The sequence below is a fragment of the Catharus ustulatus genome, chromosome 28 (assembly GCF_009819885.2).
Source record: "Catharus ustulatus isolate bCatUst1 chromosome 28, bCatUst1.pri.v2, whole genome shotgun sequence".
Lineage (NCBI taxonomy): Eukaryota > Metazoa > Chordata > Aves > Passeriformes > Turdidae > Catharus > Catharus ustulatus.
The window spans coordinates 3,788,614-3,805,089 of record NC_046248.1 but is presented as its reverse complement, the minus strand read 5'-3'; the positions used below and the strand labels follow the sequence as shown (position 1 = coordinate 3,805,089).

Sequence of the window (16,476 nt, the reverse complement as noted above, 5' to 3'; positions counted from 1 at the left end):
GTTTGAGCACAGGTGTCAAGAGGAAGACACTGAGAGGAATGCTGGATTTGTCTTTACAGACAAACTGTGGGTCTGCTGGTGGATAAAACCAGCACTGAGAGAGAGAAGAAACAATGGGATTGATTGCACTGATTGATGAATGGAAAAAGACATTTGCCTTTACAAACAAACTGTAGAAATGAAACTGGGTATTGGAAGATGAAGGAAACAATGGGGGAAAATTAAAAGGGAGGGGAATCTCAGGTATCAGTGTTTGGGAAGTCTGTGCCTCTCAAGTACCTCAGCAATGGGGAAAGAGAGAGGGAAATTGGGATAAAAAGGAGGCTGAGCCTCCAAAAATCTGAGAGACCCCAGGGGATGCCCCATGGCCTCTCCCTTTATTGGAATAAAGCAAAAGGGACTCCTCTGTCTCCTTTTTGGACATGAACCTCTGGTGTTTGTGGGTTCATTTTCCTGACAACACCAATCTCCAAGAGAGAATACCGAACTCCCTTTTGCTCTCAGGGCTCTCACAGCACCGAATCCAGCAGCTGCCCTCTTTACCTTGAGCTCACTTGTTGGTTTTAGCAGCAGAGATAAAGAAAAGATTCCCCTCCAGCCTTTCCAGAGGGCCACAGGGAAGAGGGATGAGGCGGCAAAGTCACCCAGATCACGTACGGACTTGGCATGAGCGAGACAAATACATTAAGGGCCATCATCAGGAACTTTCCAGGCTGGCTGCAGGCTGGGAGGGGGCAGAGCTGCTCTGGCTGTTGCTGAGACAGCCCCCCCAGCCCTGCTGTCTCCAATCCACAGCTTTCTCCTCCCATTGGCTCGCCAGCCACATCGAACCATCCTGACAGCTTTTCCTCCTCCTCCTCCTCCTCACCCTGCTGCCTTCTGCCTGTGGCCTATTACCAGGGGAGAGCCAGCCAGACACGGAATCAATAGTTTGTGAGAGGGAACGGGGCTGTGCAGGGCTGCATTTGCATTCCAGCCCTGTCTGCTCATGGCTCTGCATTCCCAGCAGCAGGAATGAGCCCTGGCCATGGGGTTGGGACCTGCAGTGCCACAGCCAGCAGCTGTGGACCACCCTGAGCATCCTCAGCATCCTCAGCATCCTCAGCACCTTCAGCATCCTCAGCACAGCAGCTTCTTCCCTGGCTGAACTGGTGTGCTGGTGTCCCCAGCTCGGTGCTCCCTGGAAATCAGGGAAATATCACAGCACCGTAAGTGGTGCCCTCTCCAGTGAGATTTTAGGAGGTTTCTTGGTCTGAAGGACCTGGAAGCCTTCAGGAGCAGGCAGAGAGTGTGGGAGCACAGCCCAAAGGCAGAGAAAGCTTCCCTGCCTGGAGCAGGGTGGCTGGTGACCATCAGTGCTGCTTTGACACAGCCAGGCTGCAGAAACTGGGGAGCAGGGGCTCCAGTGAAATCCTGGTGCTGGGAGTGAAGCCCAGCAGCACTGGGACAACTCATCAGTCCCACCCCAGAGCCTGTCAGGAGCTGGGAGCAGGGACAGAGGAGCTGGGACAGGTTTCCAGCTCCAAAACAGGCTGGAATTGGCACTGAGCACCAACAAAACACCAACACCAAACACCCAAATATTGCCCCTGGCTTTGGGACAAACTGGGAGACAGAGCTCAGTGGTGACCTGGGGCACAGAGAGGGGTGAGTGACTCAAAAAGCAAAGGCCAGCAGCTGATGAGCCATCCCAGCACCCTGGGACACCAGTGAGACACCAGCCCTGTGGCTGTTTTCCTTCCCCACTCAGGTGAGTCAGCATCCGGACTAAGGAAGAAAAACTGGACTTTCCTTTTCTGTCCAGGACAGCAAGAGGTCAATGAACCCAGCAGAGCCTTCCATTGGATGGGTTCTGTCCCCTAAATACCAGATTTTCCCGTCCTGGACATTCCCCTTGCTCCCTGTCCTTTATATTACACAGTGAGGCAGAGTTCTTACCCAAACTGTTGTAAAATAACACAAATTGTTGATCAAGACAGGACAATTTTCTCAGGAAATTTCCACTGCTAAACCTATTTATTTGTTTCAGGGTTGAGGGTGGCTGGACACAAAACACCAGGTCAGTTGAAAAAAAATAAGTCTGACTTGAATAAAGCATTTTTATGAAATCCCCAGGGATGATTTCTTTAATATAAGATGGAAGTTGGAGTTGAAAGGAGGAGAGAGAAGAAACAAAAAATCAGGTTCAAATCCCTGCTTGGCCTCACTTAGCAAAGAACTCTGAATTAGGTCTACAGTTACTTAAACAGCTTCAAATATTTTGGGATCTCTCTGCAGTTCCTGTGATCTAAGTTTCATCCTGAGGCAGAACAGCAAGAATGTTCTGAGCTCCCAAATCCAGGCACGACTTTGGACCAGTGCATTAAACCCAGCCTGAAAACAAAGCCTCTCTTTTTTGGAGTTCCTGCAATGTGGAGATTTCTGTGCTCTGCTTCCTCCCAGTTGTGTGCTCAGGCTGCTGCAGAGCTCCATGGAAGAGAATTAAGGGGCTGCAAGGAAAGCTGCATTTATTTTTCTCTCTCTGCACCATGTGAAGCTTTCCCTGTTACCTTTATGAAATTAGGCAAAACAAAATGAACTCAAATAAAAATTTCTATTGTGAGTTAAACCTGTTGGAGCTACTCAAGACAGAGCCTCTGAATGAAGATTTCTGATCAGTAAAACCCTTTTAAATACACTGAAAGCTCTCAGAGTAATTTTAGGATGGAAAAGATTCCATCCCTGACAGCTTGGCTCCAAATTTTTCTCCTTCCTATTACCTGGACATGTTAGATTTGCTGTAGTTGGAAAAAAATAATCAGATTCTTACCAGAAATATGGAAATATCCAGCAGAAGTCAGAGCTGGGATGGAGCACCTGCAGTAATAGCAAGAAGATAAATATGAATATGAGGAATAATAGCGTGGATATTGAAAATATGATGGATAATTGACAGGAAACCCCAGCCCAGCAGAGGGAAAATTGTGTGCATGGTTCTGTTTCCCTTATCAGGATGGATCTGCCTCTAGCCCAGGATTCCAGGATTCCACTCCCCACCTGCCTGGCACAGCTGATGGAGAACAAGGAGCCAAGAAACCTGAGAGCCATTCCTGAGCCAAGGACTGTTCCCAGATCCCTTCTGCTTTCAGGTTCCCAGCTCAAAAAATAAAATCCCCAATGCATTCCTTTTCAGATCTTCCTTGCCTCAAAAGTTGTTGAAATATCAGCTGTCTTGTCTTTTTTTGTTCTAATAAATGGTTTTCCATGTGCATTCTGGAATTTTTGACAGGAAAAATCAGCCCAGGGTGATTTTTCAGCCCTCCTTGCTTTGTGGTAAAACTGCCTGGGAGGGGATTTGATCCCTGCCTTGATCCTGCTTTGCTCCCCAGCCCCATTCCATGGATGCAATTCCTCAGGAAGCTGGGATCATTCATAAAGCCAAACCACAGAATACTTCTCATAACTGCTCCCTCCCTGTGCTGCCAAAAGCTCTCCAAACTCCAATTCCATCTTGAATTAGTTCAGGCCAAGGTAACTCAGTGTTACAATCCCATTTTGCAGAGTGCTAAGGGTTGTCCCAGGCCATAAAAACAGCAGGAAAAAGGAGATCCAAACCCTGATTCCTGATCCAGAGCCACTTGCTCCATCCCAGTGGACAACATTCCTTCCCAGGCTGACTAAAAATATTGGGATCTTCTGGGAAATCCAGTGGGATGCCTGATTTTGGAGGTGAAACCAGCCCAGCATGGGAACCTGGAAAAGGGGATGTAATATCCCAACTTCCTGAGCTCTGGTGCAATCAACAGCTCCACATCTCGTTTCCCACCCTGGCACACAAGAAGTGTCACTGCACTGTGTTTGTACATGTTCCTGTTTTCCCTCCCTCCATACATGACCAGAATGTAAAATCCCTGGGCATAAATATCCATAAATATCAAAGGTATTAAAATGAGAAGGGACTTTGATGTTGGACTGGGAAAAACGCTCCTGACAGCGCGCAGAGTTGGGAATGAGCTCAGAAATCCAAGGGTTTGGAGGACAGAACTTTCCTTCAAGGTTTTCTTCCCACCCATCACCTGCTCAGGAAAATGAATTTAATGGTTAAGCCTTGATCCCTCTTCCTGGGCTTGTGAGACCCCATAAAACTGTGCCAATGTCACCACAACACCCCAGAATAATTAGAATTTTGGTAATTAAGGCATGGCTGAACTAGCCAGGCTGGATGCCTTCAGCACCAAACCAATGCTCTCACAAATTACCTTAAAGCAAAATAAATCAAAAAGAAGAAGCAAAATTAACAACTCCCTGCACTCATTTGTTTGGGATGACAAACAACAAACACAGGTATCTTATTTATTTATTTTTTTTTCACAAGCAACTTTTTTATATCTTCTGACCCAAAATAAGCCCAGCCCCAGCTGTGGTGCCATGTCAAACAGTAATTACTCTATAAAAGGCTGACCAAACAGGGATATTGGTGGGCCAGAGGCAGGGAATTATTTTAGGACTTACACAAACTTTCTCTGGGAGTGTGAGAGGAGCTGTGGGCACTGTGGTGCACCTAAGAAATGAGCAAACACCAGAGGGGTTTTTGTTTTCCTGCTTGTTCCAAGCCTCACCAACTGACTTGAAATGACTTTCCCAAATTTCAGCTCAAGGAAAAAAGGAAAAAAATTAAAAATTAAAGAAATAAAAAAATAAAAAAAATTAAAATTAAAATTAAAATTAAAATTAAAATTAAAAAATTAAAATTAAAATTAAAATGTAGAAGTGAGATTTGTTTACTCCTCCATAAAAGAGATTTCACTCTGTGACAGGTTTGGAGATTTTCCCCCCAGGAATTCCTGCTGAACCACACCAAAACTTGTGGCAGAACGACAGCAAGACCCTTGGAATATTTAACTATGCTGGAAGGAAATTAAAAAAAAAAAATTTAAAAATAATAAATCAACCCTCCTAGAATTCCCAGAATTGTCCAGCCCCTGGACAGGGACACCTTCCACTATCCCAGGCTGCTCAGAGCTCCATCCAGCTCAAGGATGCACCTGCACTCCTGATTTTTTGGCAACATTTTGGCAATATTTAGGCAATATTTTATCAATATTTAGGCTCCCTGAATCCCTCCTGCTGAGGCTGAAGGAGCAGGAGCCCCTAAATCCCAACTCCCTCATCCTCTCAAACCTTCAGAACATGAACTCTGTCCCCTGGGGACATGGCAGGAGGAGGAGGATGGGGAATCTGTGGGGAATCCTGGAGAGGTTCAGAGTTTGAGAGTGGCAGTGCTTGCTTCAGAAACCCTTGCAGGAACTTGTGGAACTTTTCCAGCTTCCAAAATATCCCTCCTCCTTCTGCCATGGGGAAACAGGGCGAAAAAGGAAAGTGGTGTAGCAAGTGGGAGCACAGGAAATTCAAAATAGAACCAGAGGGGATTAAAGCAAATACCCAGACTGTCCCAACCTGTGTTTGCTGCTCAATTCCTGGGGTTTTCAGGGGGTTCTTCCTGTGTTGTAACTTTGGGATTAAACTTGGCCCATGCAACTCATCTGAAGGTCTCAGGAGGGAGATGCTTCTCAAAGCAGCCCCAGGCACCAAAATGCACATGGATTTTGGCTGGAAGGCCTGGGAGAAACGGCAGCATCTGCCTGATGTGAAATTCCCATCCTTAATTAGGGATTTCAAAACTAAATCCAGTTTTCCGAGCAGGATGGTGGGTGTCAAATAAAATGAAGGGAGGTTTTAATGATCCCAGTGAGAGTCGAGTCTGTTTTCCACTTAAGATGTGTTTTTGCACCCAGGAATTTCATAGAATCGTGGAATGATTTGAGTTGGAAGAGTCCTTAAAGATTTCCCTTTTCCAAAATTTGTGGCAGCAATGGGTTTGTGTGATACATCACAGTACAAATATTAAACAGAGAAATCTGAGTTTAAAAGTTCCTGAGCTCTTAATTCTCAGTTCAATCCCCAACTGTCCCCAGGAACTCATCCCTCCAGGTGTCAGGATGGAACATCTCACCTGCAAACAGCTCCTGCTCAGCCTGCTGGGAGTGGGAAGGAGCAGCAGGATTTGAGATTTGGAATGGAAGATTTTCTGTGTGTTCCACAAAAGAGATTCACCAGCTCTGGCAAACCCTGGAAAAGAAGGAAATTCATGGTGGAATTGGAAATGATCTCCAGATTTCCCTCAGCTGCTGAGTGTGGAGAGCCCAGCTCTGCTCAGTGCTGAGAGTGGCCTCCATGGGAATATTTTTCTTAATTCCTTCCTCTTTGGATATCCCTGATTCTCTAAATATATTCGAGGTAAGCACAACACAGAAATTGCAGGATAATTAAAGAAAAAGATGGAAAACAAATCCACATACCCTGTGTTCCATGGAGTGGCTTTAAAACGTTGGGGTTTATTCCTTCTCCCTCAATCTGCCACCAGCACTCGGCTACATGGGAGAAAAGGGAGGGAAATTAAATTAAATTAAATTAAATTAAATATTGTGTCTAGTTCATTATTAGCACCTCCTAAACTCTGCTGAACCTCTCACTTTGTGCCATTATAAAGATTATAAAGAACTGGCAGCAAGCTTAGACCTGGCCTAAGTTCTGAATGAAAACCTAAACCATAAAACCAGCGACCAAACCCCCAAATCCTGTCAAAGTCAGCCCAGCCCCAAACGCTCCTCGCAGACTTTAAAGGTGAGAGATGTGACAGATGGCTGCTCCTGCAGCACCTCTGTACAAATATTGTACTGTGCAAATATTCATCAGCTCATTCCTGCCACAACCGTGTCAGGTAAGATCATTAGCACACCCCTAATTTCCCTGATAAGTAGGCTGAGACAGGAGGGTGGAGAGCATTGTCTAAACTGAAGCAGTGAGTAACAAAGAGAATTCTGAGCCATCCTCCCCTCTCAGAGTCCATGCAGGGCTCTTTTTTGCTTTTTTTTTTGTTTAATTAAAAAAATGAAATTTTTGGGATGGTTTGACCCCGTGCCAGCTGAAGTTTGACGGCACAAAAAAGCAAACAAACAATGGATTTCAGCTCACACCAGAACTAATGAAGCATTGATGTTCCACTAAAATGGAGCTTAGCTTAAGAATCCATTTTTAACTCTCAGCTGAAGTGAAAACATTAATTCATGCAAATCAATGTTCCCTAAACAATAATTTTCCTCTAGAACATTTCTTCTTTTTTAACATAAACTCTTATCTAACAGAACCCATTTAAAGGATTATATCTGCAGAGTTCAGCAATTAGCTCTGTAAATTGTTTTCCTTGAGTGTGGGGAAGGTTCCATTACACAGTGAAATATAAAGTGCATACTATAGTCCATGAAAACCTCTCTTGGAACGATGATTATCCTTCAAAAAGCCTGGGATGAGGGCCAGATTACCAGAAAGAACTCAAGTTCTGTTTGTACACCTAAAGTCCCTCTTTATTTCATGCAAGTATCCACTTTCAGCCCATCTTCAGGGGCTTTGAAAGAGAATTGTTTCTGTGGAACACCCACAGGTCGAGTTTTATCTAAAACACAGCCCTCAAAATCCACTCTGAGAAATAAACAAACAAATAGGAAAGGGATGCACAGAAATAGGAAAGGGATGCCTCAAACAGCCACAACGAGGTGGGAAATGGCACTGAGGGCCTTCAGATGCTGCTGGAAGTGAGGATGAGGATGGAGAGGCTCATCCTCATCTGGCTGCAAACCCAGAAACTCTCCAGGGAGTCACAGAAGTTTGGAGAACAGAAGTGCAGGGGGTGTAAAAGATGGCTGGAAGTCACCTGAACCATCACTCAAATAGTGGCTTAACTGAGAGTGGAATCTACTGGTGTGGGCACCTCTGAAGGTGCTGAGGGTCAGAGATGCCACAACCTCACAGAGCTGCACCACTCTCCCAGCTCTGGGGTTCCTCCTCTCCTTAAAGCCAACCAGAATTTCTCCTGGAGTGACAGGAGTGTTTTTCCCTGTGGTTTGAAGGCAGCTTCATTCAATCAGGTCCCTCACAGGTGACACCAGCACAACACCTCCCCACTCTGCTGCTGAGCCACAAGATCCTCCTTGGCACAAAACACAGCCCCTTCTCCTTGTTTTCCATGGATGCCTCTGTCAACCATCCATCCATCCATCCATCCATCCATCCATCCCTCCATCCATCCATCCATGGTTCCATCCGTCATCCATGGTTCCATCCATCATCCATCCATCCATACATGGTTCCATCCATCCATCCATCCATCCATCCATCCATCCATCCATCATCCATCCATCCATCCATCCATCCTTCCATCCATCCATCATCCATCCATCCATCCATCCATCATCCATCCATCATCTATCCGTCCATCCATCCATCCATCCATCCATCCATCCATCCATCCATCCATTCATCCATCCTTCCATCCATCCATCATCCATCCATCATCCATCCATCATCCATCATCCATCTATCCATCCATCATCCATCCATCCATCCATCATCCATCCATCCATCCATCCATCCATCCATCATCCATCCATCCCAGCAATCCAGATGAGTGAACACCCTTCCATCAAACCCTGATTAAAGTCTTTAATCCTGAATCCCCAATGAAATCCAAGTCCTGGAACACACATGAAGTGGTTCCAGGCACACAGAGAGGGCAAAATGCAGGAACCCCAATTCCTCATCTCCCCTGTTACCTGTGAGACCAAACATCTTTTGGTGAGGCCCCAGAAGATGAAGAGAGAAGCAAAGCTCCTCACTCAGATCAGTCCCACGGGGTCTCAGCTCAGCTGATCACATTTGGTGACCCCAGAGCTTCCACCATTTCCACCAGTGACTTACAGAGCGAAAGCCAGCTCAGAGCAGCTACGAAACACAACCCTGATTTATTCCAAAACCCTTCTATTTAACGCTGTCACTTCTCTTTTCCATGCCAACATGCACACGCTCAGGAGACAGACACATTTCCATGCTCTCAGCTGGGAATCGTGTTCCTGCAAGGCTGGTGGATGATGCACAAACTGTCTCTATTTGTGTCCCCCCTTTCAGATGGCATGGTGCCCACCAAACAAGCTGATTAGCACTTGCCCTGGGCTATCAAGGCAAGGCAATGGTATGTTTAGATCAGCAAACTGCATAACAATATAAATGTCATCTATTCCACAAGAAGCTTTGGCAGGATTTTGCATCTTGTTCTTCATGTGCCAAAAAGAAACACGAAGACTTGCAGGAGGAAAGGCGGGCACGGGGTTTGCCACCCCTTCCTGCTTGCCAAAACACGTTGTGCAGCACAGGGTGTCTCGTTATCATCCCCCAGGACCACCCCAAGGTGTCAGATTATCCATGAACACCCCATGTACAGATATAAATATATGGAGAGAGCTCCTTTTTGTGTTCAGCCAGGCTCACACGCAGAAACGAGGCACAACCAGCGTGTCTGGCACAGCTCAGGACATGATCTGTACCCTTGCCCAGAAAGGATGGCACCAGCCCAAGGAGAACAGCCCTGGGTGGGCACTGCCTGGGCAACATCTCTGCTGCCAGGGCAAGGCTGCAGTGCCCAGCAGCTCTGGTGGAGAGTGGGCTCAGGACACTGGGATGGGACAGGAACACTGCAGCTCTGGTGGAGAATGGGCTCAGGACACTGGGATGGGGACAGGGACACTGCAGCTCCATGGACAGTGGGCTCAGGACACTGGGATGGGGACAGGGACACTGCAGCTCCATGGACAGTGGGCTCAGGACACTGGGATGGGGACAGGGACACTGCAGCTCCATGGACAATGGGCACAGGGCACTGGGATGAGGACAGGGACACTGCAGCTCCATGGGCAATGAGCTCATGGCACTGGGATGGGGACAGGGACACTGCAGCTCCATGGAGAATGGGCTCAGGACACTGGGATGGGGACAGGGACACTGCAGCTCCATGGACAAGGGGCTCAGGACACTGGGATGGGGACACTGCAGCTGGCCTGGCACTCTTTAGGATCTGGTTCCTGCTGTGTGACATGGAATGAGGGGCTGGGGACAGCTCCTGGTGAGGGAATGTCACCATTCTCAGAGGGACAATCCTGCCCTGTGGGCTTAGGGAAGGAGCAGAAGGAGTAAAAGGCTGATCCATGGCTCATCGCCAGCCTGGAGACTTCCAGGACATGGCTGGGGACAACCAGGAGGGTTCAGAAATTTTGTCTGGACAAGTTAAATCCTCAGCAGGAACCATGGACGCCCTGGGTTGGAAGGGACATTAATGGTGATCTTGTTCCACTCCCTGACTTGGCCAGGGACACCTCCCATGGCTCAGGGTGCTCAGAGCTCCATCCAGCCTGGCCTTGGACACTGCCAGGGATGGGGCAGAGAAAAGTGAACCAAAAAAGAGGAAGAAGTAGGAAAGAGTAACCAGAAAACCATCCTGGCATGGTGTGCTCAGGGAGCACCAAACCCAGATCACCAGACACAGAAACTGCACTGTGGGTTCAGCCCTGGACAGGACACTGTGACAAATCCAGGAGATTTTATGGATTCCACAGATCTTTCTCTCCATTTTTTTTTTTTGTTCCCACACCAGGAACCAAGAGCATGTTACAGGTAAACCCTCAAATTTTCAGTGCCATTCATCCCAGAGGGTAAAGCAGAACTCTCAGCAATCTTCCAACACTTTCCTCCTAGAGCAAAGCCAAGAGTTTCCAGCCCAGTTTACATAAATTCACAACAACATACTTTATCCTAGCCACTTAATGACTGTTATTTGCTTGATTGAAGTTTGATTTTCAGCAGACACTCAAACCCCTCGAATGAACCCTTCCAACCCCTTTCTGAGCAAGGTTCCTTCTCTGAGGTGCTGGAACCACACACAGAACAACTCCAGAGGGCCTCTCCTAAGGAGATTATGCAAAATGTCACTTAGCATAAATTCCTATTTGAAAATGGAAAGATTTTTTTATTCTTAGTTATGCTAATGAAAAATCAGAAAAGATATTTTGTATTTCTGATATTAAAGAGAAGCCCTGAACTTTTTCTTAGCCATATCCTCTGCTATTGCATATTCCTCATAAATTCATATTTACAATACCTTCTGTTACCAATTTCTTTTATTTCTGAGAACAGAAATGGCTCTGAAATGCTTTTGTTTGCTTAGCAATATCCAGATACATTAAACTTCTCTTACATAAGAGGATTTGTACTTTACATTAAAGTTTTCAGGGGAGAGATATTTAAAAGATTATGAAATATGCTTGCAAAAAGAATTAAAAAAAAAAAAAGAAAGAAGAATGTTGGAACATATCCATCAATATTTCAGTATAAATTGTTGAAGCACCAGAATTACATGGTGCAATTATCTCACAGAATGTATAGCTCCCAGCACTGATCTTTATGTTCAACAGGAAAAATGGTTTAATACATCACAAATGAATGTTCATTAAGTTGTTGGGGACAATTCTGTCATAATTGAATAATGAAACGACTGCACCTTGAGCATCTGCTTAAAAACTCTGCTGCTCTGGCTGGATCCAGCACAAGGGGTCTTTTATGGGATATTTCTGCCAACACCAAGCTTTGTATAAAGTCAGATTTCTTCTGATTAATGACCCCAGATCTGGATTCTCCCTGTGGGCACTTCAGAATATTGAAAAAGTCAGGGGCACCTCTGATCCTTCCAGCTCAGGATGTTCCAGGATACCTCAGATGAGCTGGACAAGGAGCTCCAAGAAAATATTGTGCAAAAGGGCTTGGATTTCTCTCAGGTTTGGGGGTTTTCAAAAGAAATTTGTGGCAATTGTGTTACCATGTCACCGAGTCATTATTATTATTATTATTATTATTATTATTATTATTATTAGTCTCCCAGTGAGCAGTGCCACACTGTACATGGAATATTGAACAGAATCATCAGGATGTTCCAGGATACCACAGATGAGCTGGACAAGGAGCTCCAAGAAAATATTGTGTAAAAGGGCTTGGATTTCTCTCAAGTTTTGGGGTCTTTTAAAGGAATTAGTGACAATTCTATTAATATGTCACAGAGTCTATTATTATTATTATTGTTATTATTATTATTATTAGCAGTGCCACACTGTACATGGAATATTGAACAGAATCAGTGGCATTTTTGATCCCTGGGGTTGCAACTCTGGATATTCCAGGATACCTCAGATGAGCTGGACAACTGCCTCCAAGAAAATATGGTGTCAAAGGCTTGGATTTCTCTCAAGTTTTGGGGTTTTTAAAAGAAATTAGTGGCAACTGTGTTAATACGTCACAGAGTCTATTATTATTATTATTATTATTATTATTATTATTATTATTAGTCTCCCAGTGAGCAGTGCCACACTGTACATGAAATATTGAACAGAATCAGTGGCATTTTTGATCCCTTGGGTTGCAACTCAGGATATTCCAGGATACCTCAGATGAACTGGACAATGGGCTCCAAGAAAATATTGAGTAAAAGGGCTTGAATTTCTCTCAAGTTTTAGTTTGTTTGTTTTTTAATATAAATTAGTGATAATTGTGTTTCTATGTCACAGAGTCTTTATTATTATCAATAATAATAATAATAATAATGTTGTTGTTGTTGTTGTTGTTGTTGTTAGTCTCCCAGTGAGCAGTGCCACACTGTACATGAAATATTGAACAACTGAACACAATCAGTGGCATTTTTGTTCCCTGGGGTTGCAACTCTGGATATTCCAGGATACCTCAGATGAGCTGGACAACAGGCTCCAAGAAAAATATGGTGTAAAAGGGCTTGGATTTTTTTATAAATTAGTGATAATTGTGTTAGTATGTCACAGAGCCTTCTTAGTATTATTATTGTGATGATGATGATGATGAATATTATTCTTTTTTCCCCTATATTCTCCCTTTGCAGCAGCTCCCACTCCCCAAAGTTTTGCCTTGCGCTCCCATTCTTGAGCACTTTATTCACTTTATTTTTTGAAGGTGCCGACCAGGGGCAGGTTTGGGGTGAGCAGGAGAGCCCCAAAGCCCCGAGGGGCAGCAGGGCTGCTCCTGGCAGTGAATATGCAAAGTTGCCCTGGCACACAAAGGGAGCAGTTTTCCGCTGCTGTAGATCGGGCCGTGGATAATCAGCCCGCTATTCACTGCCCCGCCGCTGCGGAAGCGCAATCAGGAAAGCATTATGAGCAAAAAACCTGCCCTGCAGGGATAGACTTGCTTTAATAATGTTTATGACTTGTCCATATTGTATTTGTGTCTGGAAGTTGATTCCTTGGGTTTTCCCACCCTTCCCCCCCCACCCCCACACAACTGCCAGCCCCCAAAAGACAATTTGCAAAGCTAGATGCTCCAGAAAAGGGGGAAGTGCTGATGGACACGCTCAAGATCCCAGCCAGAAACAACACTTTTTCTTTTTTCTTTCTTTCTTTTTCTTTTTTTTCCTTTTCTTTTTCTTTCTTTCTTTTTTTCCTTTTTCTCTTTTTCTTTTCCTTTTTTCTTTTCCTTTTCCTTTTCTCCTTTTCCTTCATTCCTTTTCCTTTTCTCCTTTTCCTTCATTCCTTTTCCTTTTCTTCTTTCCCTTTTCCTTTTCTCCTTTTCCTTTTCTTTTCCTTTTCTCCTTTTCCTTTATTCCTTTTCCTTTTCTCCTTTCCCTTTTCTTTTCCTTTTCTCCTTTCCCTTTCCTTTTCTCCTTTTCCTTTTCTCCTTTTCCTTTTCCTTTTCTCCTTTTCCTTTTCTCCTTTCCCTTTCCTTTTCTCCTTTTCCTTTTCTCCTTTTCTTTTTCCTTTTCCTTTTCCTTTTTTCCTTTTCCTTTTCTCCTTTCCCTTTCCTTTTCCTTTTCTCCTTTTCCTTTTCTTTTTCTCCTTTTCCTTTTCCTTTCCCTTTTATTTCCCCCTGACCTCACCTTTTCCTGGAGTGCCTGGTTCAAAAACAAGCCCATGCTTCACAAATTAACAGGTCTGGCCTCGAGAAGTGCAGAATTTTGGGCAGGTGCTGCCCTCCTGTCCCAAAAACCAGCCAGGATTGATGCCACAACCACCAAGAATGGGAGAAAACGATGGGAGATTTCCCCCAGTATCTCACAATTGTCTCTGAGTTCTTTTAAAGCCATCCATCTGAACCATCCAAACCCATCCCAGGGAACAAATCTGCAGGGACACAGGCTGGGAGAAAACCCAGGCAGAGATTTGCTTCATCCCCACAATCTGCTGGGTTTGCTCTCCCTGCCTTATTCCACTTGGATTCCACCTCTCCCTCCTGCAAAATCTGCCCCGAATTTCCCAATCTTCCGAGGTTTTCCAGCCACCCAACGCTGCAGTTTTGGCTTAATTGTGGCAGGTCAATGTGATGCACAGAAATGGAATCTCCAGGGAGGAAGGCACACAAGAATTGCCAGATTCCAGGCATTTCCTGGGTGTTTTGCTGCATTTCCTGGGTGTTTTGCTGCATTTCCCTGCTCTCACACTGCTGGGGACAGGAAAATAAATCCCCAGGCACCTCTGACTTTGTGGATCCAGGGATGGACCCAAATCTTTAGGCACAAAACCTTCCAGAAATATCCTGGCCGGCAAACCATCCCCTCCTGAGAACAAAGCCCAGCCCATTTGGGCACAAACACCCCAAAAACGAGTCAAGACTGGTCAGATCATTTTGGGACCCAACCAGAACCAGAGCCTGGGCTCCCCAAACTCCAGCAGATCCTCCCAAGCCTTGCAGCAGGGCTGGGTTCTACAGAGAGCAGCTCACAGAGGTCACCACCAAAAGGAGAAATTGGGATTTTCTCCCTGCCCTGGGGAGCACAGGAATCCTTTCCAGAATCTCCCTGAGCTCTCCTGGCAGCCTGGGCAGGGAGCAAGGGCAGGTGGAGGTGAGCATCTGCAGCTGCCCTGCTCTCCAAGCTTTGTTCTGTTTTACAGCACTAAAAGACAAAATAAACAAGTCAGGCATGATTTCACTCTCCTGTGCACCCGGATTTGCCTACAAGAAAAGCCCCCAAAAGCCACAAGGTTTCCTTTTTATTTACCTCTTTTATCTTTGCTTATTTTCTCTGGTGAAAAGTAACCCAACCTTGGCTCGCTCTAAACCCAGGCAGAAACAAAAACCCTCTTGAATTCCTCTTCATTATAAATGGATTGTCAATGTGTTAAATAAATCAGTGAAAATGGAAATCCAAAAATAAATAGCCATCCTGCTGTTGCTATGACAACTCAAATTTTTTACCTGGACAGAGATTTTCTGTTTCACAGTTCGTAATCGCTGAAAAGGAGGGTCACATTTATTTTTATTTTTTTTTTTAAATCCTGGCACATTTCACCACCTACCCCCCAACATTAAAAAAGAAGAGGGGGATTATTTTTGGTTACTTTTTAGCAAATGAGGGGAAGATCAAAGAGAGGAGCTATTTTTCACTGCAGACATTCCATTTACAACAGCAGAGCTCAGAACATCGGCTCAGCCCAGGAAGGACAGAGAGCACGAAAAAAAATTCAGTATTTCAAGGCAGGGCACATGTAGAGCAAGATTAACATATCTTAAAAACATATTTTGGCTCATTTATTAAGGAAGTTTTACCATGGGAAATAGCAACACCACCTCAGAACATCAATAAATATTTTGCAACTCGTGCCATTGTTGGTGTCAGTGAAATGTGTGTTTAAATGATCCAGACTGAAAAATTAATGCAGTCCTGGTCCTTAAAAAGGGGGAAATCAACCCAATTTCCCCCAAATCCATGTGGGAAAGCTCAAAGCACTGAAAATCCCATTTTGCACTGGAATAATCTCCTGATCCAAGGAACATTGTGGGGTGGGAAATGGAGGGGAATTCACCAAGAGCTTCCCCAGGTGTCACCTGGGACTCCCTGGCCAAGCCCAGCAAAGTCACAGAAAGGTCTTTTATTCCATTTTACCTGCTTTAAATAATCTACTTGTCTGGAGCCTGGTGGGTGGATGATTCACAGATCAGAGAACACCTTCATCTCTTGGCTGGCAGACAGGCAAGAAGCCTTTCCTTCACCCCAAGAGGTAATAAAAAAAGAAAAGGGGAAAAAAAAAAACCCAGCCAAAAAATACTTTCAAAGTTCAGAAATTCAAAAAGGCTAAAAAAATCCCTACTTGAAAATAGCATCTCTTTGGTTTGTTTGTATTGGCTAATTTCTTTGTTAAATAAAATGGATTTTTCAAAAAAAAAAAAAAGAGATCTTGACCCAAATATTTTCTTCAGGTTGGAACTTAGTGGCTTGGAAAAAAAAATAAAAACAAAACCAAATAAAAACCCAAAAACAAGCACAAACAAAAACCCTGAAACATTCAGAGCAGCACAGAAGGGAAATGCTCCAAGTGAAGAATCTCCACAAATCAGCCTTTTCCACAAAAAAAAAAAAAAAAAAAAATATATATATATAAATACCTTTTGTCGCAAAATATCTTGACTTACATTGAATGGAATGAATTAATCTCGATCCAAATCCAGCCTAAAGGCAAGAAAACGCTAAATACACCCCAAAAATCAGAGAAATCAGGTGAGGAATACTCATAGAATCACAGGCAGGATAAAAAGAGGGGTTTG

At 44.6% G+C, this 16,476-nt stretch overlaps 1 long non-coding RNA gene across 1 annotated transcript in view; it reads right to left on the bottom strand.

The window, feature by feature from the left end:
• Positions 1-16,476, bottom strand: part of LOC117008075 — a 95,621-nt gene that overhangs the window by 29,122 nt on the left and 50,023 nt on the right. Inside the window, exons 4-6 of the long non-coding RNA XR_004420252.1 lie at positions 6,339-6,410; positions 5,993-6,108; positions 2,810-2,856 (exon numbers count right to left, since the gene is read on the bottom strand). This is a non-coding gene — a long non-coding RNA (uncharacterized LOC117008075). The remainder of the gene's footprint in view (positions 1-2,809; positions 2,857-5,992; positions 6,109-6,338; positions 6,411-16,476) is intronic.